General features: G+C 40.3%; 1 protein-coding gene across 2 annotated transcripts in view; it reads left to right on the plus strand.

The window, feature by feature from the left end:
• The window catches only part of tub (TUB bipartite transcription factor), a 110,336-nt gene that overhangs the window by 20,351 nt on the left and 71,891 nt on the right, over positions 1-18,094 (plus strand). The window lies entirely within an intron of this gene.

The raw sequence follows: 18,094 nt of genomic DNA on the forward strand, positions 1-18,094 counted from the left end.
TGATGGTACCGTGGCTTGGTCTAGCGAGGTGTTGAAAATGTCTGTTAGGACACAAGCCAGCTGATCGGCGCACTCCCTAAGGACCCGCCCTGGAATGTTGTCAGGGCCTGGAGCCATCCGTGTGTTGACCCTTCTCAGGGTCTTCCTCACGTCAGTTGAGTCCAGAAGGAGTGCTCTTTCGTCCTGATGTGGAACCGCTTTCGCTGCAGGGGTGCCATTTTGTGCCTCGAACCTCCCAGAGAAGTTTTTGAGGTCATTCAGGAAGTCCATGCTAGTGTCCCCCACTGGGGCAGTTGTTGGCTTGTATCTGGTGATGGCCTGAATGCCTTTCCACATATCCCTGGTGTTGGTTGTGCTGAAGAAAAGGTCCTGGATTTTTTGACTGTGCGATCGCTTTGCTAATCTGATAGCACGGTTCAGGTTGGCCCTCGCTGATCTCAGTGCCTCCTCATCACCAAATTTAAAGGCAAGGTTCCGTGCCTTTAGCAATTTGCGTATCTCAGCAGTCATCCAGAGCTTCTGATTGGCACGGGTGCAGATGGTTTTGATGTTGCTGACGTCCTCTGCGCATTTACTAATGTAGGCTGACACAGACTCATCCATGTTTATTTTGTTGTTGTAAGTGGCAGCCGATTTAAACATGTCCCAATCTGTGCATTCAGACTACAGTAGTAAAAACATGTTTTCTCCAGGCCATAGAGCAACCTAAAAGTGATTCACCTCTTTTTTGGCCAATTGCAGGCTTTGTTTAGCCCCGCTTAAGCCCATGCAAGACTGTAAATCCTAAAAAGGACACGCGTCCTTTACCCCCGAATAACTTTAGCCAATAGTGACCGATTCAAATGATGATCGACGCATTGGTTAGGAAATGAAACACCGGTATATAAATCTAGTCTGCATCTGCTTTCCTTAGACCTTGCGACTGAATATTGATCCATATATAAGGCGCACCCTATTATAAGGCGAATGGTCAGCTTTTGGAAAAAATAAAGGCTTTTAGGTGCGCCTTATAGTCGTGAAAATACGGTACTTAAGATCGATGAGGCTAATCTTGACCTCCATTTTTTTCATACTTAGTGGTTTCAACACAAAGTGCAAGCAGTTATTTCATATAAAAACGTCACACAATTCTGCAAATGAGGATCCTGACGTATTTACATTCAGCGCAGATGTCGCAGGGCGAGAGACAGGAGGGAGTGCTTGCGCTCTTTTCATAACTCCAACCATCCCTACAACTCTCTAAATTACTTTGGGTGCTCTTCTGGTGTTTTGGTGTATTTACAGTTTGTGGATTTCCATCATAAGGTGTCCAATCAGTGAACAAGGATTAAACAATGAGCTTTCATACAAAGGATTCCTTAGTAAGGTACACTCAAAACAAGTTTTTTTTGGTCCAATACCTTGACTGTAAACTGTGGATAGTACCATTAAGTATTTCAGCTTTGATTGGGCTTCTTGTGCATTACTGGAGCAACACGGACAACATTTGCATAGAATCAATTTTGTCTCCAGGGCATGCATACTTATGAAAAGAGCCGTAAATCCCTTGCGAGCCACGGGTTCCTGACCCCTGCTCGAAGATTACTTTTCTTCAAACACCCAATGTGTTATATTTGACCACTGGATGGCACTCTGTTTTGTGATATGAGCGAGGGCCGGTGATACACGGAACAGCGTGAAGGCATGGTGGCCTACTTAGGTGGGGAATCCACGGTGTAAAAGAAAAAGAAATGTTTCGACAGTTGATTTTTTTTTAAGTTAACTTTTTATTGTACCTCTAGGAGGCACTAAATATTACACACTATCCCTTTAGATCTTTTTGAAGTGGTTCGTATTCTAACATATAGGGCATTGCCTTACCTCATGTTTTGTTCAGTGCTATGTGGTTTGTGTTCCAAGACTTATTAGCTAAACAGTAAATATCATGATTTATAGATTAAGCATTGCTTAAAGGTGGTGTCCTTAACTTCAAAATATTCTACATGCTGACAGAGTTTTCTGGCAGAAATCATCATTGCAGTCTTTGTCAAGCTGCTTGTATGGCCGGTGCATGTACGTGTCCCTCTTAGATGCACTCGAATAAACATTGTTTGGGGATTTGGGTTGGCAATTGGACTCTATTTGAAACAGTCCTTTTCTTACTTTTACCATTTTCATCCTTAGATTAAACATTGAGCACACGTGTAAATCACTAACTAATCACTAACGAATCACTTTTGCAGAGCAATGCAATACCAGCCTCATTGGGGCAGCAGTCAGTGGTTTGTTGGCAAAATTATTACCATCAGTATTATTATAATTATATTTGGACTATGACGCCACTCAACAAAATATTTTACTCTGGATAAAATGGACTCAATGGCACTAAAGAGAAAAATACAAAAATACGGGGGAAGTCATTGAAATACACCAGGTTAATGATAAATCAAAGATGATCAATTTTAATTGTCTGTATCTCCAAATAATGTACATAGCATGCTTTGTGTACATTATATGGTTGGCTCTTAAATGCAATTACATAAATCATAGCACAATGCCATTTTTAACATCCCCATGTTCTCACAACCTGTGTTTCCTTTTCAATGTTCTCTCTTTGATTGGAAATACAAAAAGCATGGAAATGTATATTGTATGTACCTGCATCCAAAGAGGATTTACATAAACTTAATCAAGAAAATATTTTTTATGAAACTTTCTAAGGACACCTCAAACTTCTTTAAATAATGAACGCTAATACAAAGTGTTACCCTGACAGTGTACGAGATGACCAATATTAGTTGTGCGTCACGTTCTTCTCTACATGAGTTTTCATTCACTCAAGGAGCCGGTTGACGTGCGTCCATGACAACAGAAGCACCTTTCGATGAAGTGGTGCATAAGTCGTTCCTACACTCCATCTGTCACATGCATTCTATCTATCTACCTATCCACCCTGGTCATATCCATCGAGAGGGCTGACCAACAGCAGGACAAACGCATACAAAAAAAAAGAAAACAAAAAAAGGGAAAAAGTAGCAAAAAACACACACAAAATCTTTTGGGGACCATGGCCAACCCAAATGCCAAAACACCCCAAACAAGTTAATCACCTCGGCGCCCAAGTTGGTCATGCTTTTGTCCCTCCAGATAAAATGGGACACAAGAAAGTGGCCATGTCACTCGGGTCAGTGTGACACGACACACTCTTCTGGTCAACAGCAGGGCCCGACAGCTTTACCTGGTTTACCCCTGCCGCATCATACGGGTGCCCTGCCCATCCCTTAGAACACGTCTAGACATCCCACTATATGCATTCTGATTCGAGAAAAAAAAAAAAAAAAGAATCCACTCCCTCGAGAGACACTTAAAAATGTGAACTTTGTGACAGGAGGTTTGCACGAGAGCACATGTTCAAAAACACGATCTTGGAGAGAACAAGCTCTGTACACCCGGATGTTTTGCTGCTCTCCCTTCTTGACGATATTTAATTGAATTGAATTGTCTTTTTTGTCATTGATATCAACATTGTGAACATTGTATGCAATGAGATTAGACACAGCACCCTATGGTAAACATGTAATAAAGACTTTAAGTCGGAAAACTGAAATAAGAATGTCAGGATAAATAGGCAAGAGATATCAACAACGCATTGCTTGGACTGGTCTAAGTAATAAAAATTTTGCAATGTTTGTCAGTAAAAAAAAATAGTGCATTGTAACAATATTCCAATGAAAAGACGTGCAAAACATCTAGCAGCAACAAAAAAAAAGAAACACAAATAAGTCGCAAGATATGTTTTCATGTTTGCCTGCTCGTTTAGGGTGGTCATGGCCCTGCGGAAGAAGCTTTCTCCGAGTCTGTTTGTCCTTGATTTGAGGGACCTGTAGCACCTGCCAGAAGGCAAAGGGTGAAAAAGGTAGTGGCTGGGGTGGCAAGAGCCCTTATAATATTGATGCTTCTGTTGCGGTATCGCAAGCTTGCAAATATACATGAATGTCTTTAGAATAGAATTAGAATATTGTGATGAATCTTAAGTATCTGAAAATTTAGTTAAAAAACAAACAAACATGTCATACATTCTAGATTAAAAATCCGTCGAAATGTATTTATCGTTGTAACATTGCTGATTATGGTGAAAACCAGGGCAGCACGGCGGCTGAGTGGCCAGCGCGTCCGCGGCACAGTTCTGAGGTCATGAGATTTGCATGTTCTCCCCGTGCTTGTGTGTGTTCACATCGGGCTCCTCGTTTTTAAAACATGCCTGTCAGGTGAATTTGCCGGTCCAAATTGTCCCTTTGTGTGAATGAGCAAGTGAGTTGTCTGTCCCTGCGTGCCCTGCGACTGGCTAGCAACCAGTTCAGGGAGTCCCCTGCCTACTGCCCGAAGATGGCTGGGATTCGCTCCAGCACCCCCATGACCCTACTGAGGATAAGTGGTGCAGATAATGGAGGGATGGATGGTGAAAACCCAAATATCCCATCTCAAAATATTAGAATATGAGGAAAACATAACCTGTTCAAGTATCTTGACACACACAAACTAATGCATGCAGGGTGGCATTAACTCAGGAGGTAGATCAAGAGATCACAGGTTCGATTCCCGGCTCCTCCGTGTTATATGTCCTTGGGCAAGACACTGAATCCCTAATGCCCGATCGCATGTAGTTGCCTTCCATGGCTGACGCTATCGGTTAGTAAGGGTGTAAAAGCGAAAGGCACATTGTAAAGCGCTTTGGGAGGTCTTCATTGACTTGAAAAGCGCTATAAAAATGCAGACCATAATGCATGATCCCAGAGTACACCAGAATAGGAGAAACATGCCCAGACCATGATACTTGCACCACCATGCTTCAATGTGTACTGAGGTTTGAATTCAGAGTTTGGGGCTCGTTTCACACACGTTCTGTGGCCCCTGGACCTCAAAAGGACAATTTTACTTTAATCAGTCCACAAAATGTTCCTCCATTTTTCCTTAGGTCAATTGAAATTCTATTTGTATTTGTGTTCAATTGGAACCTCTTCTGCAGATGCCTTTTTTTTAACAGAGGGACTTTGCGTGAGATTCTTGGAAATAAATTTGCTTCACACGGTCATCTTCTAACAGCACTTACCGGTAACTGCAGACTGTGTTTGACTGTCCTTGAGCTGATTATTGACAGAGATTTTGCCATTCTATTTAATCTCCGGTCCATTTTAATACAGTGGAACCTCGGTTCTCGACAATAATCCGTTCCAGAACCCTGTTGGAAAACCGATTTGTTCGATCACCGAAATCATTTTTCCTATTAAAAATAATTTAAATCGTTTCAATCCGTTCCAACACCCTGAATGTTTACCTTGAATGTTTAACGTAAAGCTAACCCAGGCTAATCGTACGTTCGCATTATTGTAATCTTCCGTACGAAAGATTACGCTAACATGAATGTGTAAAAATAGAAAAAAGGATAAAGAAAATAATTATGAATAGGATTTCTTACCTTTGTGGTGGTCAGCAGAAGGCGCAGGTGGACGGTGGGGAGAGGAAAATCCTCAAAAGTTTTTCAACCTCTTCCAAAACTTTCGGGCCTTGCTTGCTTATAGCACTCACTCCCTTAGCCACATCACTAGATTTCACAGCCTCCTTATTCTTTAGTATCGTACTGATCGTAGATTTAGCCATGCTGTATTGCCTAGCAAGATCAGACACTCGCACACCTCCTTCATATTTTGCTATAATTTATTTCTTAAATGCAATAGTTGTACGCACTACTTTTCTTTTTTCACCTGTAGCTTTGCTGCTTGCACTGACTTTCTTCGGAGGCATAATAAGGGGCTAAAACACCCGTACGCCGCTCAGCATCGCACCTTAGCGTACGCACTCATGCATTACCGGCGTTTGAACTCCGATTTTTTGACCGACCAGCGAAGCAAGAATTTCTCTAAATTTTTGGTCGGACTCCGATTTGTTCGAACTGAGAGGCGTTCGAAAACCGAGGTTCCACTGTAGTTGTCTACTATTTCCTTCCACGTGTCTCTGGTTTTTCTACCCGAATTAAGGCATTTGAGATCATTTTAGCTGAGCAGCCAACTATTTTTGCACCTCTTTATAGATTCTTACCTCTCCAATCAACTTTTAAATAAAAGAATGCCGTTCTTCAGAGCAGTGTCTTGACCGACCCATTATTCTAAATTGCATGTTCAACCTGTGCTGGCATCATCACCCTAAATAGGTGCCTCTTGATTCACACCTGTTTTTGTTTTTTTTCTTTCCCCAAAATTGAGAAACTCAGAGATGGGTTACCACATAGCTATTTTTTAACACACCCTTTTGAGCTATTTGCCCAATTGCACAGCCTTCAGAGCATTATAAATGCTGGGTCTTGTTGGTTTTCTAAGAATATACTGCACCTACTGGTAACGTGTTTTTGCATGTAAAAATATAAATATCCTAAAATCCAGGGATATTCTGGTTAGTCACATTACACTGCTATTATTTTTTTAACATCACTTATATATATATATATATCCATCCATCCATTATCTGTACCGCTTATCCTCAGTAGGGTCGTGGGGGTGCTGTAGCCTATCCCAGCCATCTCCGGGCAGTGGGCAGGGGACACCCTGAACTGGTTGCCAGCCAGTCGCAGATATATACAGTATATGCAGTGCAGCTGCTCAGTGGTTAGCACATCTGCGGCACAGTTCTGAGGTCATGGGTTCAAAACCAGCTACCAGCCTTCCTGTGCGGGGTTTGCATGTTCTCCCCGTGCTTGCGTGGGTTTCCTTCGGGCACTCCAGTTTGCTCCCACATTCCAAAAACATACATTTCAGGTTAATTGGGCAGTAGTAAAAGTAACCTTCCAGTTGAGGAGCAAATCTATAAACTAGAGGATTAGCAAGATGTAAGCAGATTCACAAGGCCCCATAGAGCTTATTTTTACCTTTTTGATTTTTACTCTTAACAGTTCCTAACTATAGAATTAAATAGCGTAACATTTAAAAATAGTTTGCAAAAGAAACTACTCATTTAAGCATTTTAGTAAAAGAGACTGCAATGACAATTACAATTTGTTGGCCTTTGATATTGTGCTCTTATCGTGTGTGTTCGCTTTGCCTCCTCAAGTAAGTATTGTACACAAAAAAAGTTGCACGTAGAGGTGACTCTGTAAACTGAATCAGTGTTTGTTTTTAGAGAGGATAACATGTATAGGATATGTACATTCTCTTGTTCATTCTCTTGAAAGCTTTGTGAGTTATCCAGTGACCCTTTGTGTTAACATTCCAGTCGGCATTGTTATGTATTTTTTTTAATGTTGTGGCTTAAACCAGAGGCTAACTTAAAATGCTACACTATGTTTTTACCCCAACTGGTCTTAATACAGCATTTTGGTGTTCTAATGAAATGCGAGTAAAATAAGCAATAACCTGTTGAATGAAAATGTTGTTTATGGATGCATTAATTTCCTCATGCCAATGTTATAAGCTCTCCAGCGGGTACTTCGAGACTTTATATTCAGCAATTTAACATCGTTTGACAAGTGAGTGTGACCTCCAGGCCTGTATGCCCTGCTTTCAATAGATCTGATTTCATGTGGGATACACATTCTTGCCCCTTGTCCCTATTGGACATCCAGGATTCCTTCTGTCTTTGATTTGTATGATAATTTTCTTGTCTCGACTATTCTTTGAATACGCTCTGCTCCAGAGCTCTGCAGCAGCGTTGAGCTTGAGATATTCCTCTGGAGCTGGTTGCTATGGTGAACGATGGCAGTGTAAAACCTAGAGGTGGCACTACATGATTTTTAGAAATAGGATAGTGAGTCTGGAGAGTGCAATTATCAGAAAGATGACGTCAATGTAGGGAAATTCTGCTTCTTAAATTCAACCTTTGAGAACGCATAAGACTATTCACTCATCTATAGGGTGAGGGAAATATCAAGCAGAAATCCATTCATCAATTATGTTGTAACATGTCACATGTATTGAGGGGGTGGGGGTGGGGGTGGGTGTCCTAACCTCAGATAGGAAAGGCCAACCTATTCTAAAGGCCGTACCTTTAATTCTTACTTTACATATTCTAGGTTGCAAAAGCAGATCCACCCATGAGGTTAAATCAAAGCAACAAGATTGGCCAATAGTGCCATTGGTGTGAACAGTTTATAAATATTATTGATAAACAAACATAAGAACAATGCGCAAAAATTGTCATAATAAAGAACTGGCATCCTAAGCAATCTCCTTTGCAGTTGTGCAGTTGTGGGCCGTCAGGGCATGCAAGGGCTTCTCTAATGGCCTAGTATCACAGTCTTATGAGGTTAATTAGATTTTGTCCATCAATGCTTGTTAAATAATTCCAAATTGTCTGTCAGCTTCCTCTTATTGTTTTTCCCTGGTTGTGCTGCTTCCAGTTCTGGGCTTTCATATTTCAGCATTTAACCTATCCCATTTCAGCCAGTAGTAACTGCATGGCTCAGAAATCTACCCAGAGGCCTTCACAAAAAATTCTGAAGGCCGTTTACCGTAAAATCAGTCTTTGAGATAGGCGTTGGTTTAGGCAATCAGATTCTAAGTTGGCGTCTAAGCGCCTAGAAGCGGGTATTTAGCAATGTCACTGGTTTCATTAACTATGATTGGCTAGAGAACGGTAATTGACCATAGCGATAGTGCCAATCAAAGTTAAGCTTGAAGAGACCGAGCTGCTCAAAGAAAGCAACCACAATATGCCCTCTTTAGGTTGCTTTAATTGTGTTGATTTAATTGTGAAAGGTCGTAGACCTCTGAAGCAAGCAAGCCTTTCGCAGGCAGCTTCACTCTTGCTGCCTTTTTAAAAAAAAGAAAATTATCCACCCGTCATTCTTCTTCTTTGACTCTGTTTATACAGCCTTGTGTAACTTAGATTTCTTTACAAAAACCAGGCTTTAAGTGTTGCACGGCACGGGGCCCCCTTCTCTCTTGCCTATCCCGCGTTGCTAGCACACTAAGCACACCGCGGTCGATGGCGGCGTCTTGTGGCATCTGGCGCCATCAAACCCAAAAATCCTGGTGTGCAAATCACCTTTCCTTCACCCGAGTCCTCACAAATAAAATAGGAAATTTCCCTCCCAAGAGCCGCTCATAGAGCCGGTTCCTTCACCAACGTCTCATCACTAAGTCAGACTGGAGCTCAAGGTCTAAGTTTAAAAGGCACGGCGTGGCAGACAATATTAAAACAGAATAAACGTATCAGGTATCTAGCCGACATGTTTATTAGTGTGTTTAAATGATGATGTACCACTTGAAACACTGTTATTGCATTACTTATTATTCAACTCTTTTCTGTGACATTCTCTAAGGCAGGGTTTTTCAACCAGTGTTCTGGGGCACACTTGCCATGAATCCTAGTGTTCCGCAGGAAATTGCCACTTTTTAGCTTTGAAAAAAGTATGTTTATTGTTCATTGTTCAGTAGGTTTTCTTTTTTATAGTGATTAATGGAGTAACTATAAGATTCGTCCATATCAGTAAGTGGCAGCAGATTATATATTTTTTTCTTTTTATACACGAATTATCCGTTCAGGTAGTACAGGGAAATATTTATACTTTTTGGCTTGATGAAGCTGTTTGAGATTGCATTTCAAACATAATTAAATACATTGAATCCGGTAAAACACTTGCCAATAATTTTGCTGAATTATTATTTTCTGTCTCTGTGTGCCCTGCGACTGGCTGGCAACCAGTTCAGGGTTTCCCCTGCCCACTGCCCGAGGATAGCTGGGATGGGCTCCAGCACCCCTGCGACCCTACTGAGGATAAGCGGTGCGGATAATGGATGGATGGATATTATTTTCTTATTATTTTAAAAATAATGAATATTAAAAAAAAACAAAAATGAAAATAAATTAGACTATAGCAAACATATTTTTTCACGAGCAGATAATCTTTACTTATTCTGAGTATTATTTTTGCTATTCTTCTAGAAAAACAAGATAGAATTATAGTACATTTTGGAAAGTATAGGAAAAACTGAAATTGCATCAAAACTTATTAACCTAAATGATTAACATGTATTACCCCAGTGACTACAAGCAGCCTTGCATGGCTGTCGCTGCTATCGGTGTGTGTGGGTGTAGGTGTGTGTATGGGTAAGTGTGAAGCACACTGTAAAGCGCTTTGGGAGGTCTAAGCAGTATACAAATGTTGACCATTTACCAAATGATCAGAAATACTTTATTCTGTGAATGTAGGCAACCTGATAGTTAATGTCAAACAAAACAGACTCGTGTCTGGAATTGTTTGTTAATCACTTTGGACGGACAGTGTAGCTCGAGATTTTTATTGAAAAAAAAAAATCAGCATTTTACTGAGAGGCCGTCCCCATGTAGATCTCGCTCTTTGTTTTATACTGCCCTCTGCTGGCTAAAACACGGTAAGTCATAGTCCATTGATTGGAGGAAAAATCATACACATTAATGCGTTTGTTCTTTTAAATATCTTGCTGACCCCAATTTTGAAGGAATCAAATCAATCATTTTGCTGCCACCCCCGGAGCCAGGCACACTAAAACGTCTTGCCGAATATAGTGCGTTATTCGCCGGCGGAAACGAGTCTCAGAGATTACCTTATTTCAACCCTAACCTCTACAGTGTAGACCAGGGGTGTCAAAGTCATTTTAACTCGGGGGCCACACGATAGAACAAACATTCCGTCGGGGGCCGGACTAGTAGATTCAAGAGAAAGAAAAAGAGAGATAAAGAAATGAGAGAAAGAAGGAGGGAAAAGGAGAGAGGGCAGGACAAAGAAAGAAAAAGAGAGAGAGGGAGAGAGCATGAGAAACCAAGGATAAAAAGGCGTGAGAGAGGGGGAAAAGAAAGGGAGAGGAAGAAAGAAATCCAAAGAGAAATAGAAAGACAGAAGGAGAGAAACGAGAAAAGAAAGCGTGAAGGGTATGAAGAGAGAAAGAGAAAAGAGAAAAAAGGAAAAAAGGAAGTCAGAGCAAATGAAGTTAAAAAGACACAAAGAGAGAAAGAGACCAAGAGCAACAAAGGAAGAGAAAAAGAGAGACACAGAGAGTGAAAGAAAAGGGTGGAAGAGAGAGAGAGAGAGAGAGAGAGAGATCGAGAGAGAGAGAGAGAGAGAGAGAGAGAGAGAGAGAGAGAGAGAGAGAGAGAGAGAGAGAGAGAGAGAGAGAATACAAGTACAGTGTCTTTGTTCGAGGCAGCTGGCTTTGGCAACATCAAGTGGACATATTTCAACCTGCAGCTCGTTTTTCTCTTGCGCTTCTCTAACTGTTGACTGGCGGGCCGGATTCAATCCCTTAGTGGGCCTGATTTGGCCTGCGGGCCGCCTGTTTGACACCTGTGGTGTAGACTGTAGAGTCTACACTCTGCGCTCTCCTCTTGCACATATTGGTCTTGTTTGAACATAAGTGAACATTTGCTGTCGGAGCTTGGAACGTTTAATGACAGCTAAACTAGAGCTTTGATGTACATATTTTGAATACCAATCACAATAATATGAGTTAAATTTACACCCATCCATGACGGCCGCCTTACTCGAGTTGCTCTTTTATAGATTACGTAATAGGAACTATTAATGCTACATAGCCTGTCTCTATGAGTAAACAGGTGCCACATTGTTTTGTAAGGTTTATTATTGTGTAAACAACAATCCTGTAAAATTTGCCTGGAATCCCAATCCAAGGCCGGTCCTTGAACCTTTGGAGAATATCTAAGGTTTTGGTCTCTTATGAAAGGCAACACTGAAAATTTGTCCCAAACTGAAAGAATCACTGCAAGTACTACTACCATTAAGTAATCTATTGTAACATTGTAACACATAGAAATAGGGTTTTATTCTCGCCTGATTATTTTTCTTCTTTTTTTTTTTTTTTTTTTTTTTTTTCAATCTCATGCCTGCAGAAGACTGGCAGGGGCTTCTTGGCTGGAAAACATCTCGCACAGTAGCATGAAGCATTACCTGGTCCTAAATCAACATTGTAATTTACCCATTTTCCTAAAAGTGGACAATTAGTGGTGACCAGTTTACAGCTCTAAAACCTCTGCAACAGTTCATTTTACTTTGGCCGATTTGTAGACATTGTGAAAGAGTTGCAAATGTTTGACTTCTCTTTCCAAAAGTCAATCACTGATTGTGCACACTTGCACCTGTATCCTGGATCTTGAGTTCCGTTACGTATTATTTTATTATTATTATTATTGTTTGTCATTTAAAAAAAACATCAGAAAAACATTTTAAACAACATATATATTGGTAAATCATGGTTTTGCAACAAAAAAAAAAGATTAATAATAAATGGTTACCGTTGAAGCAATTAATAAAGGGAATTGCAAAAACAAATCAAGCAATTGGCTGAGGTTAACATGTATGATACTTTCATAAAAGAGTTGATGCTGCTATTTTGGTGTACAGTAATCCCTGGTTTTTCGCTGCTGTTGCATCCCAAAAAGTCCCGCGTTAGTCATAACCCGCAAAGTAGAAACATTTGGTTTATTAAGAGATATCAATAACATATAAGATATAACTGTAACAAAATAACAGTTCTAGATCTACAAATGAAAACAGAGCAAATGACTGAATTAATGATATTTATTCTAGCTATGCAAAGGTGCAATGTAATCGGAGTGTTGGCCTTTCAGTATAAGAAAGTGATGTTAGAGAGCAGCAGGCAAAGCTGCACCCTAGTTGGAGTAACTGGGCGGTTTCCTATGAGTTGAAGCTCCAGGCCATCAGGTTCATGGGTGATGGATCTGGTGTTGGTGAGATACAAGCTCGGCACGGGTGACTTGATATGTAGCCGGGGCAGGCCGGACCTGCAGTCTCACTATTGCTTTCTCCCCGTACGCCGCCTCCATCTCTTGGGAGTGAGACTTAAACTGTTCAACAGCGCCGCTTTGTGGCTTTCGGTCGCCCTAACAACATCCAAATGCTGCTGTTGAGCTTTTAGTTGCCCTCGTACCAATACTACCAATAGAATTACGACTCTTGGCTGTTGCCATGGTTACAAAGAGCAGTGTGCTCTCATCGGACTCTACATGAAAGGGATGAGAGTTAGGCTTGCAAGCGATGCACTCAAATTTCGTGATGGACGTGCCCTTGTGGCAACATTTTGCTGGCCTTAAATGAACATTGTCTAATATTTGACAAATAGATGTCGCTGTATTGTGTAATGCAGTGATCCCTCATTTTTTTGTAAGGTTTGTGCGGTGGTAGTCTAAACCCGCAAAGTATAAACCTTTATTTGTTTATTTCATTTTTTTACTCAAGAACAACCCTAAATCACAGGCTCAAGTATTTAGTCAACCATAAAAGTGCTGGAATAATAATAGTCTTTACAGCCCTTTGTGACTTCTTGTGATTAAAGGCTATACAAATGACTTGACTGTACCCTATAACCTTTTAAAAAAAAAACGCACGGTGGCGCAGTGGTTAGCGGCACAGTTCTAAGGTCTTGGGAATCTCCTGTGTGGGTTCAAATCCAGCTACCGGACTTCTTGTGCGGAGTTTGTTTGTTCTCCCCGGGCACTCCGGTTTCCTCCCACATTCCAAAGACATGCATTTCAGGTGGATTGGCCGGTCCAAATTGTCCCTAGGTGTGAATGAGCGAGCGAGTTGTCTGTCCCTGTGTGCCCTGCGATTGGCTGGCAACCAGTTCAGGGTGTCCCCTGCCCACTGCCCGATGATTGCTGGGATGGGCTCCGGCACCCCCGCAACCCTACTGAGGATAAGCGGTGCAGCTAATGAGATGAGATGAGAATTTACAGGCTAAAATACTTGACAAATAAAAGAACTTAACTTTATAATATTTCTTACAAATATTTTTTGTGCCGTCAAATTATGACTGTAAATATAATCTAGTCGTTTAATTGCACAACTGGATGGATTAAGGACACAATCGAAGTTGCATGATATTTTGCTGTCCTCATGTGGACATTATGGAAAACTGCCTCAACCTTCCGGTTCCTCCTACAGAAACCATATATTTTTCCATTGTCAATCATTTTTGAAAAAGAGAGCCACTAGGGAATGCCAAAGACCCGCATGTGGCTCCAGAGCAAGTTTAGTGGGTTGAGAGGTTTAACTTTATTGCCAATAAGAGAGATGGTACTTTTATGGCGTTTTGTTGACATGATGACTTTTACCGAAACTTGAAAATGAAAAAGATTTGCGCTTACAAAATGTAGGTTCGTCGAGCTGTTTTACGTATGCGAACGACTCAGACCACCATATCATTGGCGCGCAGGCTGACAAGCAGAAAAGGGGCGGGCCACTTTTTAGCAAATCAGAATGCAGAACACAATGCACAATAAAAATCCATGAAGTCGGTAAACCGGGATAAGTAAACCGCAAAACAGCAAATGTTTACCCTACTAAAAAGCACAAGGAAGATTACAAGCTCCGGAGACTCAGGTGACCAACCTGCATCATTTTTCTTCCTTTCCCTACCCTCTCAAAAGTTGTTTTCTTCGAGTACCCTTAGAAGCAAGATGGTCGACAATCATCTAAGCTCCCTGTAGGTTAGCCTCATGTCCTGTAAAATTAATTAAAAGTACTTGACCAATGCATATTTAAAAATGCTCGTGTAGTAATGGAGTTTTCTTTTTAGCCAGTAGGTTCAAATAATCACCCCTACCCCAACTCCCACTCATAGCACATTTGAGCATTTTGACAACAGACCTTCTAACTGATTTGCTGCAGATGTGCTCTGCGTTAAAGGAGAGAACACAGCCCACCACGTGGCTCCTTTAAAGCGGTTGACATTTTCCTGTTATTGATTAGATAAGTGTTAAACAAATCAGACACAGAGAAGACAAGAAAGCTACCGATGGAGTGCCAGTCATGTGAATCCTTTGTGTATACAGACAAAACAGTCAGTCAGTTATTTTTTCCATTACTTGAGAATTGGATTTTTAAAAACATGTTATTCAAATATTGAAGTTTTGGATACATAGAACATCCAATCATTGTCTGCACCACTTATCCTCAGTACGTGGGATGAAACCGGAGTGCCCGGAGGAAACCCACGCAAGCACGGGGAGAACATGCAAACTCCACACAGGAGGTTTGATCTTACGACCTCAGAACTGTGTTGCACACGCGCTAACCACTGCCCCGCTGTGCTGCCCCGTAGATAGAACAACTAAAGGAAATCATATAATCTAAAACAATAACAAAACCCAAATGTTTGTCAAATAGCGTAACAATAAACACTAATACATACAAATGTATACCATACTCCTGCAAATATGTAACATACTCTTTTTATAAAGTGCGAAAAAAGAGATGTCTGAGGAGAATGCAAGTGATGTATCAATCATGAGGACCTCGTGCATCAATACACGGTCTCGAGGCGCACTCTGCCGGACCAAAGTGCTACTACAAGTTTGTCACCGAATCAAGTCAGGTAGGAGCTCAGGAGGTAGAGCGCTCGTCTTGGGATCAAGAGATCGCAGTTCGAATCCCGGCTCCTCCGTGTTACATGTCGAAGTGTCCTTGGGTAAGACACTGAACCCCTAATGCCCCAGGTTTGCGCCTTACATGGCTGCACTGCCGCTATTGGGAAATGTGAAGCACACGTTTTGGGAAGTCTTCATTGACTGTCTCTTCACTATTTCACCAACAAATGTTAAAGAATGGAAAAAAACAGGAAGTTTTGCAATAAAATACTATATAAGCTCTTTTACGCACGCAATTCATGTCAAACATAGATGTGGAGAAACTTTTTAACATAGGCATGTCAAACATACCGCCCGCAGGCCGGATCCGGCCCATTGGGCATATAAGCCAGCCACCCATACATTTCTGAGTATGTCAAAGCAAGAAGCGAGTCTATAGGTCCAAAGTTTTGATTTTTGCAATAAATGTAAACTAAATGCTCTCTCTGGCTGCGGTAGGGCAATGTTGTGTTTATATAGCATAGTAAGTTGGTTCAGGTGTAAAATGGCATTCACTAGACAGTTAAAGTAAAGTAAACCAGTTTCATATTTATTCGTATAGCCCTTAATCTCAAAGGGCTGCACTGAACAAAGACTATTGCAAACTACAGACTTTTATTACACGATCCAGGGGATGTTGTGCAACAAAATTATAAAAGATTCTTCTCACTCTTCGCCACCACCTCTTTGACCTGTTCTTGTCTGGTAGACACTACAGGTCACTTAAAACTTACGACTAACAGGCTCAGAGACAGTTTCTTCCCGAAGGCATTCACCACCGTGAACAAGCGTGCAAAACTGTGAAAATATTTTTCTTTTGACTTATTTGAATTTTTTTGTTGTTGCTGCTAAATGTTATTGTGCTACTTTTCATTGCAGTATTGTTAAGATGCACTATTCTCTTCGTTGCACTATGATTATAGCTTAGCGCTACTTTTTAATTATTTTTTGTTATTTATCCTGACCCTCTTATTTTCTCTTTAAAGTCTTTATCACTTATTTACCCTCGAATTCCATGTAATACTTTCATACACTGTTTCATAACGTTGATATCAAATGACAAGACAATTAAATTTAATTCAATTCAAAATGTGGTCTTGAGTTGCCCTCAGCTGGATCAAAGGGGTACTGCAATCATGTCCTCATGACGAAATTCAATCCCCATTGATTTAACATGCTAAGTGGAGTATAAATCTTGCGACACATGGAATCGAGGATGAAATCCGTTGCCAAAGCTTGTAATTATAAATTTTAATCAATTTCATCGATTCCTTGTTGCAGCCCGTACATTTTTTTTTTAACATTTCACATTAAGACCACTCATGGTAAGTCGGTCAATTTGACTCATCCACTGAGTCACCACTTATAATACTCTACCGTCTGTTGCCTATGGATACGAGCAATGTCCTAATAGAAAATGAAGGAATATTTGTGTCCACATTGCATCATCTTTTTTTCTTATGGAATACAGCAAGTTATTAAAAAAAAGATGAATGTCCTTTTTATGTTTACCATGTTTTAAAATTTATTGAATCACATAAAAAAAAAAAAAAATATGTTTTAGCACTAATTTGAAATTTGTGAAATTGGAAGATTACACTAATTAAATGCAATGTTTTCTAATCCAGACAATTACAAGCAATACACTGGATAATTGTTCAAACCCCAAGGCAACAATTTTTGTTTTAGCTGAATTTTTCAAACAGGGACTGGTCATAGTTCCTTGTTTAAAGACACTGTTCGGAATTTGCAAATATGTTGCCTTCTGGCGCCATCCCTTGGCTCAAACTCATAAATGCAGCTTCAGCTTCAGTCAGTTCATGCATATTTTAGATCCGCTCAAATAAACTCTCTTTTGCGGAGTTTGTCTTGGCGTTTGGACTGTATTTGAAACACGCCTTTTCTTACTTTTACCATTTTCTTGCTACTCTAAAAAAATTTGGTGACAATCATAAAGTCATTCTACAACCTCCCCCCTTGTCCTCCTCTTTCCTCCAACCTAATATGTTGCGAGTCCCGGAACAGCATTGGTAAAAGTAACATAAAAGCCAATAGGCGCTGTGGACTTTTTTTTTTATGAAGGCTGTTTGAACTCAGTTGGGCATTGTTAACACATACTTAATCCAGAAAATATTCTACTTTCCACTTTTGAGGAAAACATCAAATGACGTAAACTACCATGTAGCAATAATTGGGAGGTAAATAAATTATTTGAACAAATAATGGATTGATCTATTAAAATAAGGAGAGATTTTATTATTTTCAAAACTCGTCTCACCTTTTTGGAGCACCATATTTGTTTTGCAGATAGTTGTAACAGTGAAACAGTCACACAATTTGAAGGATTGGCTACATAGCAATTTTAAGTGAATTTCTTTTACTGTTCTTGATAGTTCAATACACTTTAATGAAGACACACACCTTGGATTTATGGAGTTTTATTTTACCAATCTACAGAAGAAACTTAAACAACACACAAACAAAGAGAACACAATGAAAAAATTACTCCAAAACATTGATTTGCAGTCAATGATGATTATCGTTTGATCAGTCGAAAGGAAAAATTTATAGGCAACAAATGAATCAAAAACTCAGTGTTAAAACAATCAACTTGATTGGAAAACCGGTAATTCTTTAATAGCATGTCAAAAGTTAAATGTTTTTTGCCCCTGCACCAAAAACAGTTTGTTGTGAAATCTTTGCTTGG

This window comes from Urocampus carinirostris, chromosome 4 (assembly GCF_059441175.1).
Source record: "Urocampus carinirostris isolate Australia breed hairy pipefish chromosome 4, RoL_Ucar_1.0, whole genome shotgun sequence".
NCBI lineage: Eukaryota > Metazoa > Chordata > Actinopteri > Syngnathiformes > Syngnathidae > Urocampus > Urocampus carinirostris.